Consider the following 26,372-nt stretch of genomic DNA (forward strand, 5'->3'; position numbering starts at 1 on the left):
TAAGTAACCATGGCGCATCTAAAAGTAAGCTAGTTACTTATCCAAAAATAAATCTACATCAGCCCATTTAATACACGAGTTCAAAACCTAACTGTTAATTCAATACCACTAGTTCATTAGGCATTAGTGATCATTCATGGTCTTTAATTAAAAGTATATTTAGTACATATGACCCAGTATACCATATACTGTGCTTCAGGCACCCCCAATTGGCAACAATCAAAGAGCGGTGCCACAACTGTTCTTACCAGCAAACAATGGAGAAACTGCACCTTAAATCAAAAAACTCTGCGTCACGTAATTGGGGTCACAAGATTTTTCCTCCTTGCTCCGTCGTTAATTCTATAAGAAACTGAACGCATCATGATACCAATTCCTGATCTCTTGTAAAATGAAATAAACCACTAACTCTTCTTCCGCGACCCAGTAATGCAAGAGGGCTGACTCTTACCGTTACTTTCAGCGCTCTACACGCGCAATGTCAGCCAACTCGCCTCTCAGTTCTGGGTCAGTGGTACAAGTCACGTGACCGGGGCTTGCGTCCTTACGACTATAAAGGCTATGTATTAACAGTAAAAACAGACGTATGCTGACGCCGAGGACAGACTCAAGTGATTCAATTTCATTAGTGTGAAATGGAGCTTTTCGTGATTCAAAAGATAAGAATAAAACAAACCAAAAATAAAGATTTGTAGACTTGCACATATTTAGAGAACTAGACCCAAAAAGTGAAGAAAATTAAAATTAAAGGTATAAGAAAATGATATTTGATATTTGCACCTCGTATCCTGCATGTAATCTGCCACTCCATACATTCTATCTAATCAATGTCTTACATTTAAACCACAAGTCAGTACAATCAATATGCAATTGTCATACAGTAGAAAATTCCTGGTACCAATATCTAGTTATACTGTCTCATCGAAGGAAGCAAAGAAAACTACTGTAAAAGTGACCAGATTTCATCCCGGTCATTAAGACCTTGTGTTGCTGTGTGATATTTTTCAATCAACCTTGCTTCTAGTCTATTCAGTTTTACTTGTAATTCATCATTTTTGACATTTTGAAGCACAATCAGTACAGACCAATGTATATCATTTTCCGAATGGTTTTTATTTTGAAAATGGTATACTAAGGGCGCTCCCTGAGTTTTGCACTTTATTCTTAATTTATGCTGCAAAATCAGTTTCTTCACTGCTTGCGTCGTCTGGCCAGTGTAAAACTTATGACATGGACATTTCAGACAGTATATGGTATTTCTAGAATTACAGTTTGAAAAAACTCTTTGAACTTGAGTATGGCCATTGATGTCTGTTTGTTTTGAGTCCTCTGTCAGTCGACAGGCCACACAATTTCGGCATCTATAATGGCCGACTACAGGTGGCAAACTCAGTAAGCTCCATAAATCATTTCTTGGGGGTTCTGTAACTCTTGCTGCTCTCACTAGTTGCTGTGGGATATTTTTCCCTTTTTTAAATGCAAACAAAGGCTTGGGAATGCCTAAGGTGTCAATTAATTTCCAATTAGTTAGAATTATTTGCTTGACTTTGTTTGCTTTTGGGCCATATGTAAGTACACATGTTAGGGGTGTATTTTCATTATGCTGTTTAGGAGTAAGTAGTTCCTCTCTTGGCATATACCACGCTATTTTCAATGCCGTTTTGGCCAATTTTTTAGGATAACCACGAGTAATCAGTTTAGTCTTTTAAATTTCTGCATTAATAGAATAATCCTCCTTATTTGTGCAATTCCTCCTAATTCGAAGGAATTGCCCATATGTTAGGTTTTCTTTTAAAGAACGTGGGTGGCCGCTGGTGAAGTGTAATAGCGTATTTCGGTCAGTAGATTTAGTATATAAACTGACTTCCAAGTGATGATTTTCATGCTGAATAAAGACATCTAAGAAATGTATCCTTTCGCGATGTTTAGATACTGTGAATTTTAGCTCAAGTGTTCTCGTGTTTAACCAATTGTGAAATTCAGTCAATTTTGCACCATCTCCTTCCCAAATCATAAATATGTCATATAGCGACACCAAAATCCAACTTGGATCTTAAATGGGTTGGAGGCGCTATATATCCCCCTTTTTTCGAATTCGTCCATGACGAGATTCGCTATCTCAGTTGAAAAGCTACATCCCATCGCTACTCCCATTACTTGTAAGTACAACGCCTCTTTGAAATTAAAAAAGTTATTTTTGAGGCATAGAGTCGCTAATGATATTATAAAGTCCGTTGGGACCTGATGTGGTCATTCTCTTTGTTCTAGTTTATGTCTCATGACAGCCAAAGCCTCATCTTGAGGTATATTCGTATATAAGGATTCAATATCGAAGGATACTAGAAGCTGGTTTTCTTTGTTATAAGGGAGATTTTCCACCTTAGATATCAGGTCCATCGTGTCCCTTATGTCAATCAAAGGCTTTATTTCGATATAGATATATCTTAAAAGCATACATGTAAAATACACACATTAAAATTTTAAAAAACATCAGTACAATGCGAAAAGACCAAACAATTCAGATCCGCTACTGGTGTCGATAAATTAGATAAAAACCAGAGAACTAGAATAAAAACAAATTAAACGAGATAGGCAAGCCTAATTGATCTGATACGCCAAGCCCAACCAAGGAACTTGGCTAACCCACAAACAAAAAGGGGACGGGGGTCACTTTTTAGTATTCGGATGGCCTCTATATGGAACCTGGTGCCCAATATTCTGCAAAGAGGCTTGAGCCATCTCCTTCGGGGGGCTGAATAAGCCAAACATTCAAACAGTAAATGGGGCACAGACTCAAGCCTGTTTTCGCAAAAGGGACAGGAAGAGATTGTCTGGCTTGGGGCCTTCCACCTAGATGTCAGTTCACCAACAGGGAGTAAACCTATTCTAAATTGAAAGTACAAAGCCCTATCCTTGCGGTTTGTAATAATGTCCAGATAAGGTTCACAGAAACCCATATCCTTAATTAGGAGAAAATCCATGGATGTCCTACATAGATTGACATCACTATTTCTAGTACCCGCTACCCAGGCCCAATAAATCTTTTTCAGCTCCAACTTAGGAGGAGCAGATCTGTTGGTCCAATATTCGCCGAGGCCAAGGTTGTAGAGAAGACGCTTGACTTCCCTCAACCAAGGGATCTTGGCCCAGGCTGATGAACCCAGCACGTCAGTTAGGCCGTCTGCGTAGCTGGATAGTTCTGGCGTTCTCCAAATTCTTGCCCATAAGAGAAGAGGGCGAAGCCTTGCATGGTCTCTCAATGGGCGGATTCCTGTATCCAGGAACAAGGGGAGGTTTGGGGTACTATACGGAAGCCCCATTAGATCTTTTAAAAATTTGTTTTCTGAACGAGAAAGAAGATCTGCCTTTTGGACCCCCCAAAGTTCAGCTCCATATAGAGCGGCGCTTACAGCCTTTGCCTTGTAAATGTCCAGGGCAGCAGCGATAGGTTTTAAGGATGAGGCACGATGTTCCTTAAGCAAGGCCCCCACTACCCTCTTATGTGTCAACAACATCTTTTGGAGGTGGCAGTTCCAGCTCATAGAGTCACAGAGTCGGACGCCCAGATAATCGAACTCTGAGACTCTCTCCAGCGAGACAGAATCTAATGTCGGTGGTTTGGCCAGTTTTTTAGGGGGATTAAGGACCAGATACTTTGTCTTTGCAGTGTTAATGACCAACCCTCTTGCATCACAGAAGGACTTAAAATTGGTTAGCAAGCTCTGCAGACCTGCCGGGGATTTCGAGATCAGGAGGGTGTCATCTGCGAATAGAAGGGTAGGTATTCTTTTGCCAGCCAGGGATGGTGCATCTGCTGGATGTTGGAGCAGGTGCTCCACCACTCCATTAACGTATAACGAAAACAAAGTAGGAGCAAGAACACATCCCTGGCGTACCCCTCTATTTACAGGGATGCATGCTGTTTTTTGCCCCTGGCTACCCCACCTGATCTGAGCAAAGTTGTCCGCATGTAGATTAATTAGCAGGTTTAGCAAATAGGGTGGAATACCCAGTTCGTTTAATACTCTCCAGAGTTGGCTACGGGGAACTAGGTCGAAGGCAGTCCGCAAGTCTATAAAGGCGAGATATAGACTGCCCCTAGCCAGGAGAACGACCTTCCAGTAAAGCATCATTAATCTGAAGGATTGCTCAATTGTCCCCGTGCCTACTCTGAACCCTGCCTGGAAATCAGAGAGGATGCCCTTGTCCTCCACCCACTGCAGTATCCTGGTTAAAACCACCTTACCAGCCACCTTTTGAGAAGTGTCTAGAAGACTTATTGGACGGTAGTTGGCCGGGTCGTTCCGACAGCCTTTCTTAAAAATAGGAACGACCTCAGCACCCTTCCATGAGGTCGGAAGAGATGCCCCTTCGAAGTTGGAATTTAGTAGGGCAGAGATAAGTTTTCCCCAATGATCTGGGTTAGCACGTAGCAGGTCTCCGGGAATTCCGTCCAGGCCGGCTGCTTTATTGGGGACCAAATTATTTATTGCCCCCTCCACTTCCTTAGGTGTAAACTGAAGCTCATCCTTAAATTGGGCAAAGTCGTAAGGATGACAGGGACTCAGGGTCGCCCCCGCTTCCTGAGGCGCTGAGTAAAGTTTAGTGAAGTGATCAACCCATGCAGTCTCTGGGACATTACAAGTAATCATTGAGTCCACCGGTTTCTCCCTGGATCTCAAGAGGTCCCAAAAGCCCTTTGCATCTTTTCTTGCGCTTGCGGCTTTGAGATCACTCCAAAACTGGTCTTCCCAATCTGCCTTTGCTTTTGCTAGAGCTCTCTTATAGTTGCCCCTGGCTATGCATACTAAATTTCTGTTCTTGGCTTTTACAGCTTTTAATAGTTCCCTTTTAGCTAATCGACAAGAGTCTGTAAACCAACCGAATGGGCCCTTCCTTGAGTCTCCCTTAGCCCCCTTACCCGCATTCTTAGCTATAAATAGGTCACCTATAGCCTTTGTGGTTTGGGCAAAAGCTACAGATACCTCTAGTGCACTTATGGAGGGAGAATCTAGGCGCAATGAGATATTAGCCATTACTAGTTGTGCCTCCCGCATCTTGGTCTCGTTACCACTGAACGTCTTCCACTTCAGGCGCCTGCCACAGTTAGTAGGGCATACTTCGTGTGAGGATTTCCACACATGAGGAAATAGAATAGAGGGGCTGCTCTTCCACAAATGAGAGAAGGATAAAAACAGGGGGTTGTGGTCACTTTCTATAGACGGACGAACCTCCATATCCTCCAGGAAGGGCCACAGGCAGAAGTTCAACATGGCATAGTCGATCCTGGACGAATGGCCTATTCTATTAAATGTATGTGCCCCCTTTTGATCAGATTTAGATCTGCCATTAGTAGCTCTCAAACCGTATTCTAGACAGAGCGCGTTAAGGTCTATGGCGTTTTGAGACCATCTTTTAATTGGAGCGATGGACAAAGATGGAATGCCTCTTCTAACATCGTCATCTCTACAACCCAACACATCCTCAACAGCGAGCGGTTCGAAGGTACAATTAAAGTCCCCCGCTAGTAGGACAAGGGAATTTGAACCACAATTTTTGAGTTCCTCATCAATGCCAGTTAGGGGGAGAGTGGATCCTCCACCCCTAGAGCCTCTAACATAGATATTCAGTATTTCGAGTTCCGGCCCTCCGCTCGGGCCTCGAAGTGTTAGTCTCTGTAAATCTGGGGAGATAGTGGCAATGCTTTTAACTGAACACCGCAGGGAAATGCTTATCCAAATTAAGAGCCCGCCAGAAGGGCGGCCCTTACCCTCCTTGGATCGAACAGCTGGGACAAAATAGGTAGTAAAGCCCAGTTTATGCTGTGGTTCTAGACACCACGTTTCTTGGAACAGGCAAATCCCACAGGTTTCAATAAATGCGTTCCACTCAGGGATGGCTAAGTTTCTCGCCAGACCAGCAACATTCCAACTGGCAACCTTCAGAGGAACAATTTGGTCCTTTCCCTGGCTTGGAGTTGTCGCTCCTATATTGGGAGTTGCATTGGTAGTGTTGGTTACCTCACCAGCGCGTATGGCCACATCGTGAGAAGACGAGAGGCTCGGGCTCTTCAACGTATCCAATGAGTAATAAGAATAAATTTTGGGTGAGCTAGGGCAACCAACGAAAGATGTGGGGGCAGCCGTTATTAAAGTTGCGCATGGACTTGTGTGTGAAACCTGCGAGGGAGCATAAATGGCCGGCTTCTGGATCGAGGGAGTGGAAATAGTGTCTGTAAGAATGTTTGGGTAATCATCAGTGGATAATGAAAAACTGGTAGGGATGTGGTCCAAAGCCACCATACTCTGGCTTATAGATGTTGATGGTCAATCCACCGAGTCCAGGCAACTAAATCTGTTAGACAATGGCAAGTCACTCCAACCTAAGGTGAAAGGTACCGTCCTACCCCTTTGGACCTGCCAGCCATCCCACGCCCTACTGCCAGCCCACTTGGAGTCCTTAAGACCATCCCTTAATAAATCAGGATAACAATAAGGGGGAGGATAGAAGAAGGAAAGCCTTTGTGTCTCAATTTCATCCTGCTTAGCACTTCTGGCACGGCGGCAGATATATTCCGCTGTGTATGGATTGTCAAAATTTACGGCAACACAATCCCCGCGGACCCGCTTTTTTCCACCACCTACCCAGGACACCCTGCGTACCATTAGGATTTTACTTGCGCAAGAAGGTGGGAGCGGTCTGTTTTGGGTGAGCCAGTGTTGAACCTTGTTTTTTAGGGAGTCCAGGGGTTCCTCCATACTGGGCCTTAGGACTGGGACACCTGTCATTATGATGACATAGGGGTCAGCTTCAGGTGGTAAATTTAAGTGCTGGCCATTCGAATCCCTGTCGTTGTCAGAATTATTATTCGATCTCCCAGGGGATTTGGATGGAACAGAATTCAAATTAGCAACTGGGGGTTGGGGTTTGGCTGGTTCAGCAGCCTTCCTACAATCACCCATGAGGGGCTCAGATCCTTTATTCGAGTCATTAGATGATAATAATAACGAGCCCAACCCGGTGGGTGGGTTGAGGGGTTCCCTAGAAACAGTCAGCTCGCCGCCTAACCCTGCCTTAGGAGGTATAGTCGAGAGAGATTTATTCCCAGATGTCAACAATTTTTCAATGTTCAGGAGTGACAGTTCCAAAGGTCGTAAAAGAGATTTAATAAGATCATCCATTCTGGACAAAAGATGATCATTGGCCTCACAAATCCTGCACCCCTCTCCCAATCTTGTAGAAACCCCAGGCATAATTGAATTCAAAGGGGAGGCTGGAGCATCCAACGGTCCTCCCTGACTGAGGATACTGGTTCTGTGTTGGTGAGAAGTAGGGGCTATTTTGGTAGATTTGCATTTGCGCTTGGTTGCCTCCCTAGCTTTCTTAAATTTGGGGATAGCACCTTCCCTATTGCTCCTTGACACATTAGTAATCGGGGACGCCTGGCCAGGGCTCCTCAGGAGGGCTGGCGTCCTAGCAAGGGTCGTGCTAGATTGTGAGTCTAAAGATGTTAATGATGCCGAGAGATCAACAGTATTAGGAACTCCGTGTGTCTCGGCCTGCACTAACATTAAGGGCCTAGACTCCCTTTGGTTTACAGGAGACTTGGATAGAGCTAGTGCCCCCAAGGAAGAGCGTCTTGCCATAGCCAGGTCTTGGGACACCCTACGCTCAAGAAGTGATATGCCTTGGTTAATGGCCTCATTCGCTCTGGTGATATATTGATCGATTGGGCCTGTTACATGTGTGGGACCATTTTTGCTACCCCTCGTAATCATTATACTGCTTTACTAGGATAAGCTAAAACAGCTCAGGCTCAAAGTAGGGATAACAAGAAACCAAATATGAAGGGGAAATCAGTGGAGCAACAGTTAGAGGAATAGAGCGTCCAAGATAGAGGATACAAATTGGAGTAGCAAAAGTGAGTGTCCGCAAAACAGTCTTACCCGAACTTCTGGCGGGTTTGGGCAAGTCCACTGAACGGAAGTACTTGATAGTTGATACGTCCGCAGGGCGCTTTCTCACATCAAGTGTTATAGGCGATTTTTGTAGGACAAGCTCCCTTAAGAAACCTGGCTCAACCTCTACAGTTGCTCAGAGTCCCTTGAGCGCGTTGGACCGATGCTAGAGGGATGGCCTGGCCCGGTCTGGTCCGGTCAGGGACGGGCAAGGACGGGCCCGCCCTTGGCCCGGGCTTCGCCCGGGCGCGGCCCGCGTGCGTCCCGCGCTGCGGTGTTACTGGTGGCCTGAAATAGGACCCGGGCGCTGCGTGCTGACGTCTGCAGCGCGCGCCGGGCGCTATGGCCTCTGGGTGATGTGGTCTTCCCGTGCCGTTCCCCTCACGGCGATAATGCAGGCAAGGATTGGGCAGGGATAACAGATGTGCCCCTCGCAAATGCCGTTCCCCTCACGGCAGGCTCGTTAGCAAGAAAGGGAATCCTTCAGCCAGGTAAATGCGTGTCCCTTATGTAGGATTGTGTCTCTTTAACTAAGGGAACTAAAAAAGTATCGATATACTTAGCAAGTGGCTCCAATAATGACCCACATGCAGACACTATGGGTCTTCCGGGAGGATTAACAGTACTTTTGTGCACTTTAGGCAAAACGTATATATTTGGTATCCTGTGAGTGTCAGTATTAAGGAAATCAAATTCATTTTGGCATAACCAACCCTGTTCTAGTGCTTCTGTAGTGATCTCAAGTATTTGTGATTTCAACTCTAAAGTAGGATTCACATCTAGCAGCCTATAATGTATAGGATTAGATAGCTGTCTCATGACTTCTTCGTCATATTTGTCCCTGTCCCATAGAATAATTCCCCCCTTTATCTGCTGGCTTGATGACTATAGTCGAATTTTCAGATAGAGTTTTAAGGGTTAATACTTCTTGTTTAGTACAGTTTGAGTGATAGAAGATCTTTTTTCCATGCAAACTGTCTAATTCTCATAATATTTGTTCTTCAAACAGTCAGATTTCAGCTGGTGACAGAGCACTTTCCTGAATAAACTGTGACTTATTCCTGAGTCCACTTAGATTAATCTGTTCATTAAACTCTCTTTCAAGAAAGAATGCCTTGAGTCTGACCTTTCTCAGAAAGTGCAACACTTCAGTTTTTGTATCTATGGGAGTTTGCAATACTGTAGGGACTAAAGACAAACCCTTATATAGTACAGTCATTTCCATTTCAGATGGTGTCTAATTAGATAAATTATAGATCGGTATGGGTTCAGATTTTTCTAACCCCTCTATGTTGTTTAAATTTATCGTCTGTATGTTTTCCTCCGTGTTCTTAAGAGATCGGGGTCTTGATTCTGATATTGTTCTGGGTTCTGATATTGACCCTGTTGTTGGTATTGACCTGGCTGTTGAATCAAACCTCTCCATATTGCCCCTCCCCCTCTGCCAAAAAAAGGTTGGGCTCTGGGGTAATGGGGGTATGGTTGGTAACCACTATAAGAACCTTGGTCAGAGTCTGAGGATGTGTCCGAGAAAGTAATAAACTTTCGTCGAGATCGTCCTCTATACTGAGTATAAAGGGAACTAGGATTGTTGTTTTGAAAAAAATCTTCTTTCAGATAAGGGTATATTTCTTCTGTCTTGAAGTTTTTTATGTCCCTTGCCACTTTCGTTGTTTTTTATTTGTGGTATGCATTTTAAACTCAGCAATTGTCTTATCTACTGATTCTAATAATGTTTTCGTCTCCTTAATGGTATTGTCACCCAGAATTTCTTCTTCTAATGCTTTAATCTTCTTTAGTTCTTCTTCATTTAATCTAAGAGCTGTTTCAATTGATAATTCCATCCCGGTCCTTGAGCATTTTGTTCCTACACCACTGAATCTGCCCAAGTATGCTTTATCTTTAATGAAGATGACCAGAATGTTTCTCACTTGCAGTCCCACCGGTATGGTATTATTTTTAAGATGTTCTAAAAGTACTTGTGCGTGTAGTTGAGTTCTTATATTTTTCTTTTTTAATTGTTTCAATCTCTCTACTTTGTCCACATTTATGACTTGCGTCACTGGTTGGTCTCCACTCAATGATGAGGGAATTTATAAAAGAGCACTGATTTCTTCTTCCGAATACCTCACTACTAAAGGTTCTGACATATCAAATCGTTCCTGTGTTCAAAACTAATGAGATCTTTAATATCAAACTGCTATCTGAACAATGATTACCAGTATAATGTTTTTTATCAATATAAACCATTACTAATGGTTCATTTAAGACAAAAACCCTCACACTTAACAAAGTGTAACAATAAACAATATACTAAAGGGGTAACCCAATTAATCCAACCGCATCTGGGTAAACAAGCACATGCAAATACAAATAATGCGTTGGAACCAATATATACTGAACAATCAATAGAAGGAAAGCTTCAGTTATTCCTTCCAACAAGATTCACTCTCCAGATTAATCATATACAAATTAATATCATTGACAAAAAGCAGTTTAAGCGAAAGTTTTTTATGTGTCTATAGGCAAAAAAAGTGTGAAAAACTTTTTGTATTTAACTATAAATATATACATGCATTAATATATCATTTTACACCGTACATAATTTTTAAACCAAAACGTAAATAAAAAACAATAGGAATATATCCTCTATTCCCTATTACCCTATTGGAAAATCTGGATGCTCTCACTTTTTTTTAAAAGTGCATTCCGTTTATAAAAGATAGCCCTAAAATAAAGTACTATGAGGAAAACCACTCCGCCCTCTAAACATTTTTAGTACTTTTTTAAATCTTTTTTGCAAACAATTTTAGTTTAGCAAGGGCTTCTTCAATTCCTAAAGTCGACGCGTTTCAGCCCAACTGGTTTATGGCCTCATCAGGACTAGGGTGTATAAGGAACTCTTTTGGTTAAGACCCCTGAAAGATAAATGTACTATCTTACCTCCAAATATACATATATATATTTACATCTATTTACATATATATATATATACACATAAACCAACACACAGGAACTTATGGACATATTAAACATATATATTGTTCATACTCCTCTCTCGAGGTGGCAGTCCATAAGAGTATTTTATTTTCGACATGCACAACTCACTGTCAGAAAGTGCAAAAATAGATAGACACCTTAACACCCTGAAAGATATATCACCCGTGACTTAACCAAAGTAACCAGAGGAAAAAATAGAGGAAGCCCCTTTAGAGAATCAACCATCTCCTCATCCCAAAGTATAAAAACTCCTAAAACTCGTGAACCAGAATGTGCCTTAATAAGCCAACAGAACTATGTAATGCCAAAATTCTAATATTATGTGGACATCAAACTCAGGTCCATAATTACCAATCTTTTTGAGTAATCCCGGCTTATTAAATCATCTGGAATAAATGACCGCCGGCTTTAATGGGTATAACTCGATGGTGCTGCAGACATAAAAGAAAAATATATGGCCGTCTATATAAAATATATTCCTTTTTAAGTACTAACAGTTAACATAGATAAGAGAATTTCCAATATACTCTATGGTTTGCTGCAATGTTCATACAGTGACAGAACTAGAATACATTCTGTATCAGGATATGAGTTGTGATAGATATGTCAACTGTATCAGAAGTGTTTACTCCAATATTCAACAAGGTGCACACGGATTTGGTATGGTGATGCTAGGAGTATTGGGGGAAGAATAAGGAAATATTAATGAATTATTTGAATTAAGTCACAAATGGAAACATAGTTGTGAAGATTGTCAATTCACCTCCACAACTGTAATCAATTCAGAACGATTCCTGTACTTGATGTTACCAGTTTGCAAAACTGCACCTTTTCAGCAATTAACCAAAAACCCAACCAAAATATGATCTACCCAAGCTGCAGGTTAGACCTTACATATACATTGTTTCTACAAAGAACCGGAAAATAAATTATAATAATGTAACAACAATCCAGAGCAGATGGTTCAAACTGAAATAATGAACTTCGTAGTTGGACAAATATCAGTTTCAGGAAGGACTTTTACTACTTTGGCTATCATCTTTTATGAAGGAGTAAATACAATGTCTGAACACTACACTGTATATTTAAGATGCCAATCTGGATGGACAGAAAGCAATGACACTAATCTAAAATTAAAACTAACCTAGGAAATTACTAAACTGACATCTTTTATTCTTCAACCAAAGTTCTGAGGAATATTTGTAGATAAAGACTGGTGTACGATGTTTTTTTGGGGGATTTTTGGTTTCTTAGACATTATTCGGCCTATTGGGAGTAATGTCTTCAGAATATTGTTGGAAACACACCACTCTTTTTATGTTCAACCTCTATAGCCTCTAAACAATACATTCTCTTATTACAGTTACATAATAAACTGACATACTGCAATAACAGCAGCCTTCAGTTACCACTTAAAATTGTCTTCAAAAATAAAAAAAAACATTTGTTTCTCCAACAACAACTTCTACATGCTACTGTGTGATATTTTGTGTACATGGATAATTACCATTTTCCATAATATGTTGCTTACAAGAAAGGAGGTTTTTAAAAGGCTCTGAAAAATTGAGGACTGCCTCACAATTATATGTCAAATTGTACCATATATAACAATATGAGAAACAGTTAAACCCCACATTTCTTGAGATTATTGTAGTAGATTTAGAAAAAGAAAATAATCATTGAATTATAGTGAGTGTAATACACTGTATTATTTATTTCTGAAAATGTACTATGCAGCATCTTTTTTTTTTAAAATCCATTGATTGTTTTTCCCCAACTGTTTATTGATGATGCTTCATACAGACCACTGTTTATGGCAAACAAGTATGAAAGATGAGAACAGTAAAGAGGTGAACATTTTCTTGTTGCTATTTTGTATTAACATTTTGCAGAATAAGTAATGTAACCTTGAAGCTCAAATAGTGACATATTTTTTCTTTGTCTTTCTTATTCCAGAATGGATGGAGTCAACAAGAAATTATGTGTTAAATCATTTTTCTATCATGGACAGATTTATTAGTCATAAGATAACTGATGTACCCATTCACTCACATACAAGCCCACATATATCCATTTACACACCCATGTACACATGCATGCACCCATTTACTCACTTACACAGGTGCTCTTACAGCCAATTACTAACCCATACAGGTGCTCATTTACTGTTTCACTCACCGTTATATAAACTAAACCAACCATTTACTCACCCAAATAGACACTAATGCACTCATTCACTCACCCACACATACACTGATACACCCATTCCCTCACTCATATATGCACTTTGCAGCAGCCCGTGCAGGTAAGAGCGGTGGGGTGGTGGGGCTGGGTTGCGGGGACTCGACAGATGACCACGAGAGAAAATTAAATATTTCATTTTCCCTCATCATCTGTTGAAATCCCCCCAACCTAGCCCCATCACCCCACCGCTCTTACCTAGATGGGTTGTGGCTATATACACTAATACACACATGCATGCACCCATACAGCTATTCAGTTATCCATACCAACCCTAATACACCATTCACTGAGATATATATGCACTTTTGCACCTATATACTCCCTGGTTCAATCTGTACTGATGTACTCATTCAATAATCTATTCACTACTTATGCACTCATACTAATATCCATGCATCCTTCAAGCACTCACTCAATCATCTATGTACCACCCATGTACTCATTCTACTATCCATACACCTCTCATGCACTCATTCGAAAATCCATGCCCCACTCATGCACTAATTCAATAATCCATGCCCCATTAATACACTCATTTAGTCATTCTTATAATGCTCATGCACTCATTCAATCATCCATCCACCACTCATGCACTCATTCAAGCATCCATGCCCCACTAATACACTCTTTCAGTCATTCTTACAATGCTCATGCACTCATTCAATCATCCATCCACCACTCATACACTCATTTACACATTCATGCCTCATTAATACAGTCATTTAGTCATTCTTACAATGCTCATGCACTCATTCAGTCATCCATCCACCACACATGCACTCATTCAAGCATCCATGCCCCACTAATACACTCATTCAGTCATTCTTACAATGCTCATGTACTCATTCAATCATCCATCCACCACTCATGCACTCATTCACTCATTTATGCACCACTTATGCACCAACTCTAATATCCATGCACCACTCATGCACTCAGTCAATCATCCATGCACCATTCATGCACTCATGCAATCATCCCTGAACTACTCATATAATCATTCAATTATCCATATGCCAGTTATACACACATTAAATCATCCATGTTTATCTCATGCACTCATTGTAAAATATATGCACTACTCATGCACTCATTGTAACAATCATGTACCACTCATGCACTCATTCAATCATCCATGCCCCACTCATGCACTCATTCAATTATCCATGTACCACGCATGCACTCATTCAATCATCTATGCACCACTGATGTACTCATTCAATCATCCGTGCACCATTTATCCACTCATTCTGTCATCGATCTCTCACTCATGCAGTCTTTCAATCGCCATGCCCCACTCATCCACTTATTCTTATATCCATGCACCACTCATGTATTCATTCAATCAACCATGTACCACTCATCTATTCATCCATACACCACTCATTCAATCAACCATTCACCATTTATACACTCATGTAATCATCCATTTAAGACTCATACACTGATTGACTCACCCATGCACCACTCACACTATCATTCAATCATCCTGCACCACTCATGGCTTCAGTCAGTTATCCATGTACCACTCATGCACTCATTCAATCATGTATGTACTACTCATGCATTCAGTCATCCATGCACCACTCATTCACTTGTTCAAACACTCATGTTCCAATCATGCATTCAATCATCCATGCACCACTAATGCACTGATGCACTCATTCAATAATCCATGCCCCACTCATGCACTTATTCATTTATTCATGTGCCACTCATGCACTCAATCAATCTTCCATGCATCACTGATGCACCCATTCAATTATCCATGCACCACTCATGCACTCATTCAATCATCCATGCACCACTCATGCACTCATTCAATCGTTCATATATCACTCATGTACTTATTCTAACATCCAAACACCACGTATACACTCATTCAATCACCCATGCACCACTCAAGCACTCAGTCATTCATCCATTTGCCACTTATGTACTAATTCAATTATCCATATACTACTTATGCATGCATATAATCATATATCCACCACTCATGCAAATATGCATGTACCACTCATGCAGTCATACAAACATCCATACACCACTCACACAGTCATTCTAATATCCACGCACCACAAATGCAATCATTTTAACATCCATACACCCCTGATGCACTCATTCAATCATCTATACAACAATCATACGCTCATTTAATCATGCATGCACCACTCATTCACTTATTCAATCATCCATGTACCACTGATGCACTCATTCAATCATCTATGCCCCACTCATGCACTCATTCATTTATCCATGTGCTATTCATGCACCCAATCATCCATGCACCACTCATTCGATCACCCATACGCCACTCATGCACTCCATCAATCATCCATACACCACCTATTCACTCATTCAAATATTCATATACCACTCATGCACCCATTCAATCATGCATGCACTACTCATGCATTCAGTCATCCATGCACCACTCATTCACTTGTTCAAACACCCATTTTCCAATCATGCACTCATTCAATCATCCATGCACCACTGATGCACTGATGCACTCATTCAATAATCCATGTCCCACTCATGCACTTATTCATTTATTCATGTGCTACTCATGCACTCAATCAATCTTCCATGCATCACTGATGCACCCATTCAATTATCCATGCACCACTCATGCACTCATTCAATCATCCATGCACCACTCATGCACTCATTCAATCGTTCATACATCACTCATGTACTTGTTCTAAAATCCAAACACCACGTATACACTCATTCAATCACCCATGCACCACTCAAGCACTCAGTCATTCATCCATTTGCCACTTATGTACTAATTCAATCATCCATATACTACTTATGCATTCATACAATCATATATCCACCACTCATGCAAATATGCATGTACCGCTCATGCAGTCATACAAACATCCATACACCACTCACACAGTCATTCTAATATCCACGCACCACAAATGCAATCATTTTAGCATCCATACACCCCTGATGCACTCATTCAATCATCTATGCAACAATCATACGCTCATTTAATCATGCATGCACCACTCATTCACTCATTCAATCATTCATGTGCCACTGATGCACTCATTCAATCATCTATGCCCCACTCATGCACTCATTTATTTATCCATGTGCTATTCATGCACCCAATCATCCATGCACCACTCATTCGATCACCCATACACCACTCATGCACACCATCAATCATCCATACACCACCTATGCACTCATTCAAATATTCATATACCACTCATGCACCCATTCAATCACCCACACACCATTCCTGCACTCATTGTAACATCCAAACACCACTTATACACTCTTTCAATCACTCATGCCCCACTCATGCACTCATTCAGTCATCCATGCACCACTCAAGCACTCATTCAATCATCCATTTGCTGCTCATGCACTAATACAATTATTCATATACCATTTACACACTCATACAATCATACATCCACATGCATGCACCAACCAGTCATGCAGTCATACAAGCATTCATACACCACTCCTGCACTCATTCTAACATCCATGCAGCATAAATGCAGTCTATTTAACATCGATACACCACTCATGCACTCATTCAATCATCAATATACTAAACATGTACTCATTCATTAATCTATCCACCATTTATGCACTCATTGTATCATCCATGCACCACTTATACACTCATTCAGTCATGCATGCACCACTCATGCACTCATTTAATCATCCATACACTACTCATGCACTCAATTACCTATGCAGCAACTAACATAGTCAGAGACACACTTATACAACCACTCCTGTTTATATATACACACCTAATCTCTTTTTCTAACCATGATGGGTGGTCTAACTGAACTTAGTTTTTTTTTTCTTTTTCTGGAACTGGTATTGTAATTATTTTTAATTTTCTAACCAGAAACTCCAAAATTCTGCATACACTGCAGTAAAGAAAAAAAACCTAACAGGTATTATTTCTTGCTGCGTCCACACAAACTTTGGGACTCAGCTCTCCAGGTCTCAGAGTTTTATTACAATCCAAACAAAAAAAAGACAAAATTACATAGTTCTCGATAAGTTTCAGGAGGTTGTTTGACAACTTCTACTGGCACTGTTTCCCTGGGAACAGGCGATGTAGGTCTTGAGGTATATGGTTTCTCTCCATCTCTTCTCTTCTATGCTGACTTCAGAGCTGAATGATGACAAGTTTTCAAATGATATTACATACTATTTGTACCACATGAGTACTTTTTACTAGTACGCCTTGAAAGAGTCTTCTGACAGATGCTAAATTAGACAAATTTTGCTACAGTTTTCGATTCCCCTGATGGAATAGTAAGTAATTACCATACCATGCTCTTTTTCTTGCAGGGTGGTCCATCATCTTTGAACTCTTCTTCATTTGTCTCTGCCTCCTCCTACTGTTCTTGGTCTGGCACCTGATGTTGTTGGTTTTCTCCTGTTGCCATTTTCAAATTAAAATAACACAATAAAATGTCCCTACCAAAAGTCTGCACTCCTTCTGCAGCACACCTCCAAAGGAAAAGTGAAATCCAACTGGAAGCTAAAATGAATACAAAACAGGTGGGCACTTCCTATACAAGTAAATGAAAAGTGCCACTACCAATCAAATCTTTTCTTTTATACGTCATATGATTTTCATGATTACTGACGTATACTTGACTACCGCTTAGCCGCTAAAAAAGAAAATAGAATTTAAAAGCTTTTTTCTTTAAAACTGATCACACAAACAGACCTTTGAGGGCTATAGTAGTGAGCACCTTTCAAAATTGTTTGAAATATATGTATATATATGTTTGAGAGTTTCTGAAAACATGTGCTCCTCGTGATTAGCGACATCACCACAACTTCTGTTGTCACAGCGAAAATGGGAAATTCCAAGTAAAAGTGTTTTTTTAAAAAAATCATTACAGAGACACAACTTTAAAGAGCATATTACTAAATCACTAGTTGTTGGAGGGAGGACCGCCGGGGAGTCGGGGGGACCACTCCGGGGCACCTTCCTACCGCAAAGTTATAGCCGAGCGCTGCTGATAAGCCTCCTAGGAGAGGTCCTTCTCCTGTGATCGTACTAGGCCCAGTAACACCACCACACAGGACTCCGTATCAGTTGCTTATCTCGGTACTTTATCAATGGTAGCACATTCAATATTTACAGTGGGATCGAGTGATCCAGAAAGAGTCTCAATGTCTTTGTAGGGACAGGGTAGCGGGATAGTCTTGGTACCAGCCTGGTACGGGGAGGCTCGGCGCCAGACCTTGCGTGCTGGTCTCAAAGCAGCTCGGACGTGGAGAGCCGCGACGGTGTCTGCAGGGCTCGGGTGGTAGTTCCGCTTGGGTCGAGCCGCGACACAGTCAGCAGGGCTCCGGTGGTAGGTCCGCTTCGGTCGAGCCGCGACGAGGTCAGCTGGGTTCTGATGAAAAGTTCGACAAGGTCGGGCCGCGACAGCGTCAGCAGGGCCCCAAAGGTTCGTGAAGGTCTTTAAGCACGGGGGAGCCGCGACGTAGTCAGCAGGGCTCAGAGCGTGGTTCCAGGATGAGTCTTTCTCCGTAGGGTCAGCCGCGATCCGATCAGCAGGGCTCTTGACTCCGGGATACAACTACTGTCTTGTTGCCGGGTCGCCCCAGATATAGGTCTGGAGCCCTTTGATGTCCGGACCCTTGCGCCCGGGGGGGCGGAGAGGCCGGGTCGGGAGCGGCCAGACGCCCAGCAGGAGAGGCGCCAGGCCCCAGAGAGCTGTGGGGTGATCGCACCTAGGTGTGGAAGGACGGTTGGGGTCCCATCGATACTGCCCTCCGCCGGGAGTGGGAAGTGTCCACGTGGTATCCCCCTGGCCAGGGGTTGGCGCCTCGATGTCGGGCCTCGCTGGGACCGAGGCCGGGTGGAGCGGGGTCATGTAGGCGGGTGCGTAGAGTCACGTACAATCCAAAATGGAGGAGCCCCGAGGTGCAGGGGACCTCGTGCGGCTTAGCGAGGGGGAACAGGACCACGCCACGAGGCCGGCTCCAACACTAGTGTCAAACATCACTTAAAATATTTCTATATATGTGTTTCGTAGTTTCTGAAAAACAAGCGCTTATCGCGATTAACGGTGTCATCGCGACGTCCGGTGTCACCACGAAAATGTCAAGTACCAATTAAAAGTGGTTTCCTTGAAAAATCATTACAGAGAGCAACTTTATTCAAACAACAAGGCCCCTATTATGATGTCGGACAGACAGCCAATTACAGCCTGTCACTGGGGGTCCGTCTGACATCTGATGCCTTGGTTTGACCACCGCATTATGATCTACGGTGGTCAGAGGCAGCAGGCGGAGGGACGGACCAACCCTTCCGACGGGCTCAAGGAGCCAGTGAGACCATGGGTCGGAATGTAATACCCTACAAGCACTGCCGTTGGGATTATGATGGCCCACTTCGACTACCTTTTCATGGTTGGCCGACTGCCATGAAAAGGCAGCCAGAATTAGACTTTGTGGGCTGGCAGTAGGGCCCAATCCCCCGGGGCCCTCTGCTATGGGCCCAGGGGTACACCTGTCTTAACCTTCAAATATCCATGCCCCGTGTGCCAGGCACCACATGGTACCTGGCACATGGGGCATGGATGTTTGTAAACATCCATGTTCCATTGTGGCTTGTGCTGCAGCCTTTTTCATGCCACAGCACAAGCTGCAATGGAAAGAGTTATGATTCTGACTGCCTACACAGTGGTCGCATCATAATTAGGCAGGTGCAACCTCCGACTACTTGTTGGTCAGTCCAAATTCTGCTACAATGTTGGTCAGACACTCATCTAACCAGCATAGTAATGTGCCCCTTACTGTGAATTATCGATTAAAATATGTCTATATATATGTTTCATAGTTTCTAAAAAACACGCACTCCTCATGGCAACGTCGCAGGTATCATGAAGACGTGGCAGCAATTAAAAAATAATTCGAGTAAAAAACGCAGTTATTAATCCACTTGTACAAATAATAGTTACTAAAAAGCTCCTCCAGCATGTTTCCCCAACAATTTGGATAGTTTTTCATGTCTGAGAATACAGATATATCTGTACCACACAATCGAACACTAACTGCTGCAAAGTAGAAAACAACAGATGTGTTTTCACTGCAGTACCATTTTGTACAGTTAGAAGTTAAAGATGGTCGAGGAACAATCACTGTAGCAAACTAACAGATACATTTCCTTAGTGTTGTTTACATTATTGTACTGTAGTAGATACACTATACATTGAGCCAACTGAATAGCACTTAGTAACTAGCCATTAAAAATCAGTCCAGTTGGATACATGTGTTGTCCAAAACAGTGGGCTGTTCTTCAATAAAAAACACAGGCAAGATTCATTCACATACAATACTCATTTCACATAAACTAAGTTTTAACATTTTACACTTATAAACTAAATTTTACATTTGTTGAAATCCACTCAAAAAACAAGAATTAAAGGGATATTTTAGTTAAGAAATACAATTTAAAGAACCTTAAAAACTCAATTAAAATACCAAATGTTACAGGAACATCATAGTTAGGAAATGCAATTTAAAAAACCTTAGAAATAGTTATAGTTACCTGTGCTAACTGTAACTCACACCCTCCGCAATGAACTGCTTATGACCACACATATTGCATCACTCATGACATGATTAGTCTAAACTGTCTAAACTGGGGTGGCGTAGTGGGCAAAAGAACGATGGATTTAACCCAGATCTCTTGACTGGGGGAGAATGTCTGCATTGTCAGCATTCCGTCCATCATTTGTTTGTTGTAACGCTTTTCGCCCTAAGTGGGATGGGTATTCCTAGACGTGGGACCCGTGCTCACTACGCCACTGGAGTCAAGCTATCCTGGCTGATGACGGCTGATAGCCAGAAACCGGCCCTAGGATGCTTGATTCCGGTCCAGGGAAGACATGGCTTGGCAGTTCGGGCTGGACTGTTCCCATGAGGCACAGGGTCAAGACTGATTTGCATATGGCCATGTCTAAACTGGGGTGGCGTAGTGGGCAAAAGAAAGATGGATTTAACCCAGATCTCTTGACTGGGTGAGAATGTCTGCATTGTCAGCATTCCGTCCATCATTTGTTTGTTGTAACGCTTTTCGCCCTAAGTGGGATGGGTATTCCCAGACGTGGGACCCGTGCTCACTACACCACTGGAGTCAAGCTATCCTGGCTGATGACGGCTGATAGCCAGAAACCGGTCCTAGGATGCTTGATTCCGGTCCAGGGAAGACATGGCTTGGCAGTTCGGGCTGGACTGTTCCCATGAGGCACAGGGTCAAGACTGATTTGCATATGACCATGTCTAAACTGGGGTGGCGTAGTGGGCACACGAACGATGGATTTAACCCAGATCTCTTGACTGGGGGAGAATGTCTGCATTGTCAGCATTCCGTCCATCATTTGTTTGTTGTAACGCTTTTCGCCCTAAGTGGGATGGGTATTCCCAGACGTGGGACCCGTGCTCACTACGCCACTGGAGTCAAGCTATCCTGGCTGATGACGGCTGATAGCCAGAAACCGGTCCTAGGATGCTTGATTCCGGTCCAGGGAAGACATGGCTTGGCAGTTCGGGCTGGACATTTCCCATGAGGCACAGGGTCAAGACTAATTTGCATATGGCCATGTCTAAACTGGGGTGGCGTAGTGGGCAAAAGAACAATGGATTTAACCCAGATCTCTTGACTGGGGGAGAATGTCTGCATTGTCAGCATTCCGTCCATCATTTGTTTGTTGTAACGCTTTTCGCCCTAAGTGGGATAGGTATTCCCAGACGTGGGACCCGTGCTCACTACGCCACTGGAGTCAAGCTATCCTGGCTGATGACGGCTGATAGCCAGAAACCGGTCCTAGGATGCTTGATTCCGGTCCAGGGAAGACATGGCTTGGCAGTTCGGGCTGGACTGTTCCCATGAGGCACAGGGTCAAGACTGATTTGCATATGGCCATGTCTAAACTAGGGTGGCGTAGTGGGCCAAAGAACGATGCATTTAACCCAGATCTCTTGACTGGGGGAGAATGTCTGCATTGTCAGCATTCCGTCCATCATTTGTTTGTTGTAACGCTTTTCGCCCTAAGTGGGATGGGTATTCCCAGACGTGGGACCCGTGCTCACTACGCCACTGGAGTCAAGCTATCCTGGCTGATGACGGCTGATAGCCAGAAACCGGTCCTAGGATGCTTGATTCCGGTCCAGGGAAGACATGGCTTGGCAGTTCGGGCTGGACTGTTCCCATGAGGCACAGGGTCAAGACTGATTTGCATATGGCCATGTCTAAACTGGGGTGGCGTAGTGGGCAAAAGAACGATGGATTTAACCCAGATCTCTTGACTGGGGGAGAATGTCTGCATTGTCAGCATTCCGTCCATCATTTGTTTGTTGTAACGCTTTTCGCCCTAAGTGGGATGGGTATTCCCAGACGTGGGACCCGTGCTCACTACGCCACTGGAGTCAAGCTATCCTGGCTGATGACGGCTGATAGCCAGAAACCGGTCCTAGGATGCTTGATTCCGGTCCAGGGAAGACATGGCTTGGCAGTTTGGGCTGGACTGTTCCCATGAGGCACAGGGTCAAGACTGATTTGCATATGGCCATGTCTAAACTGGGGTGGCGTAATGGGCAAAAGAACGATGGATTTAACCCAGATCTCTTGACTGGGGGAGAATGTCTGCATTGTCAGCATTCCGTCCATCATTTGTTTGTTGTAACGCTTTTCGCCCTAAGTGGGATGGGTATTCCCAGACGTGTGACCTGTGCTCACTACGCCACTGGAGTCAAGCTATCCTGGCTGATGACGGCTGATAGCCAGAAACCGGTCCTAGGATGCTTGATTCCGGTCCAGGGAAGACATGGCTTGGCAGTTCGGGCTGGACTGTTCCCATGAGGCACAGGGTCAAGACTGATTTGCATATGGCCATGTCTAAATTGGGGTGGCGTAGTGGGCAAAAGAACGATGGATTTAACCCAGATCTCTTGACTGGGGGAGAATGTCTGCATTGTCAGCATTCCGTCCATCATTTGTTTGTTGTAACGCTTTTCGCCCTAAGTGGGATGGGTATTCCCAGACGTGGGACCCGTGCTCACTACGCCACTGGAGTCAAGCTATCCTGGCTGATGACGGCTGATAGCCAGAAACCGGTCCTAGGATGCTTGATTCCGGTCCAGGGAAGACATGGCTTGGCAGTTCGGGCTGGACTGTTCCCATGAGGCACAGGGTCAAGACTGATATGCATATGGCCATGTCTAAACTGGGGTGGCGTAGTGGGCAAAAGAACGATGGATTTAACCCAGATCTCTTGACTGGGGGAGAATGTCTGCATTGTCAGCATTCCGTCCATCATTTGTTTGTTGTAACGCTTTTCGCCCTAAGTGGGATGGGTATTCCCAGACGTGGGACCCGTGCTCACTACGCCACTGGAGTCAAGCTATCCTGGCTGATGACGGCTGATAGCCAGAAACCGGTCCTAGGATGCTTGATTCCGGTCCAGGGAAGACATGGCTTGGCAGTTCGGGCTGGACTGTTCCCATGAGGCACAGGGTCAAGACTGATTTGCATATGGCCATGTCTAAACTGGGGTGGCGTAGTGGGCAAAAGAACGATGGATTTAACCCAGATCTCTTGACTGGGGGAGAATGTCTGCATTGTCAGCATTCCGTCCATCATTTGTTTGTTGTAATGATTAGTGACATCACTGATGCTATTACTCATGATATCTCAAATGACATCACTGATGGCATCACTGATGACATCATCCACAGAACAACTCACATATCCACTAGAATCGCCATATAAGATCTCATAAAGCCAATCCCACACAATAACTCATATGTACATTCACAGACCCATAAAAACACTTGCACATCTACTCATTAATTCATAGAAACACTCACACATCAACTCTCCCATGCAGTCACTAATGCAACCAAAAGTCACTTATATAACCACTGATGCACCTACTCACTCACAATACAGGTACTCAGGCATCCACCTATGCACAAAAAGAGATACACACCCACTCATATACTCATACAACTCACATACTGATTCACACACTTATATATGTACTAGCACATATTCACTCATCCATACAGTCACTCACACAGCCTCTCACTCACCCATGCAGTTACTCACACACCAAGTAACTTACTCATAGATAAACTAACACATGTACTCACTGACCTGTACAGACACTGAAACAACCACATACTGTCTTATACAATTTCTCTCACATTCACTAACCTATACAGCCACTTACACAGCTATTCACTCACCATAGAGGGACTCATAAAATCACTTAGTCACCAATATATCCACTTGGATATCCATTCATGTATCCATACAGCCACTCATATTCTCTCTCACCTACCCATTCAGACACTTACATATATGTTTACTCACCCATAGAGTCACTCATGCACCATCTCATTCAACATTTACAGCCACTAACACACCAGAACAATCATAGATACACACACTCATTCAATCACTCATTCACCATTACAGCCACCTACACAGACACTCACTAAGCCATAGACATACTCACACACCTACTCATACACACACTGAGACACCACTCGCTCACCCATACAAAAACTCACACACACCCACTCACTCATCTTTACAGTCTCTCACATACCCAAACACTCTTCCATACTCCATATACAAACCTACTGAACTCACCCATACAACCACTCCTTTAGCCACTTACTTTACGCAACACTGAGTACATTTTGGAAAGCACTTCATTAGATGATGTCACGAGTGATGTAATTTGAGATGTCATCAGTGATGTCACTTGAGATGTCGTCAGTGATGTCATCAGCGATGTTACTGACCATGTCATGAGTGATGTAATTTGAGAGGTCATAAGCAGTGCATTGCATGGGTCTGAGTTATAGTCAGCTCAGGTAACTATAACTGCTGAATTTCTCTTGTTTTGTGCGAGTGAAATGTCTTTCTAACTATAATTTCCCTCTATATATATATATATATATATATATATATATATATATATATATATATATATATATGAAACAACTCACAATTCTTTTTCCTTGAGGAAATCACGGGCAAAGACCTCTGTGATACCAAACCGTTTGATTTATTTGTTTTCCAATGTCCAGACGCGTTTCGGCCGTCCAAGCGGCCTTGATCACCTGACCACACGCATTGACAGACCCACTATTTAAAGTGCAAGTGCTCATTACATTTTTAGTAGACATGGAAGAAATACTACTGATCTCGTCATTTATACATAATCATTATTTGCTAATGCATAGCAGATATCAAAATGTGTATTTTGAAATTTGAAGGCCTAAATGCCTCTATTTATAAGATTCAATATTTCTAAACATTTCCCCTTGTTGGTAATTAATGACAATAGAGAGTTCATTCCATAACATGTAACTACTAATATTGTGCTCACCTAACCGTGTTTGAAAATTAAAAAACAACAATTAATTAATGTACATTTCCACAATAGTCCAACACTATACTAAACAAGAGTTAATCAAATAAGGTGCATGAATGCAACAGTGCTATGTGGACATAAAGTGACTGATGCTTAGAGGTGCAAATGAGGCAATCTTTACGAACTGAGGTAGGAGACATAGATATATAGATATATGGAGGGCAGTAAACAAGCTAACATGAGATTTTAAAGTGCAATAGTAAGGTAATAGGCTAAAATGTGGCTTGTGACATATTTAAAATGATCAATAAAAAAGACACTTGGTAAATAAAAACCTACCCTGCAGTATCTTAAAAACCAATCACTAAAAATATATGTTCATAGAAAACAAGCCCAAGGGCCATCAGATGCAAATGTTACATTTCCAGGAGGAGAAGTACACTTCTGCCAGACAGATTAATTTGACTCATAAAAAAGTGTAAAGGTCCTCCGTTACATTGAGACCCCCGGCCATTTTGAATCAAACTCTAATATATACTGGGTTTCCAAGTGGCGTAAGATGGCCTCTCTATTGCCACCCCTTCGCTTCTGGGGAACTGATTCAACGGCAAAACACCTAAGGCATTTGAGGTTACTTTCATGCACTTTTTCAAAGTGTCTGGCTACATGGTAATTCTGGTCTTTATTAACAATGGCTCTGATGTGCTGCAAAATACGCTTGTGGACTGCCAGCTTGGTGCTACCTATGTATTTTAAAGGGCAG

Source organism: Triturus cristatus, chromosome 4_1 (assembly GCF_964204655.1).
Source record: "Triturus cristatus chromosome 4_1, aTriCri1.1, whole genome shotgun sequence".
NCBI lineage: Eukaryota > Metazoa > Chordata > Amphibia > Caudata > Salamandridae > Triturus > Triturus cristatus.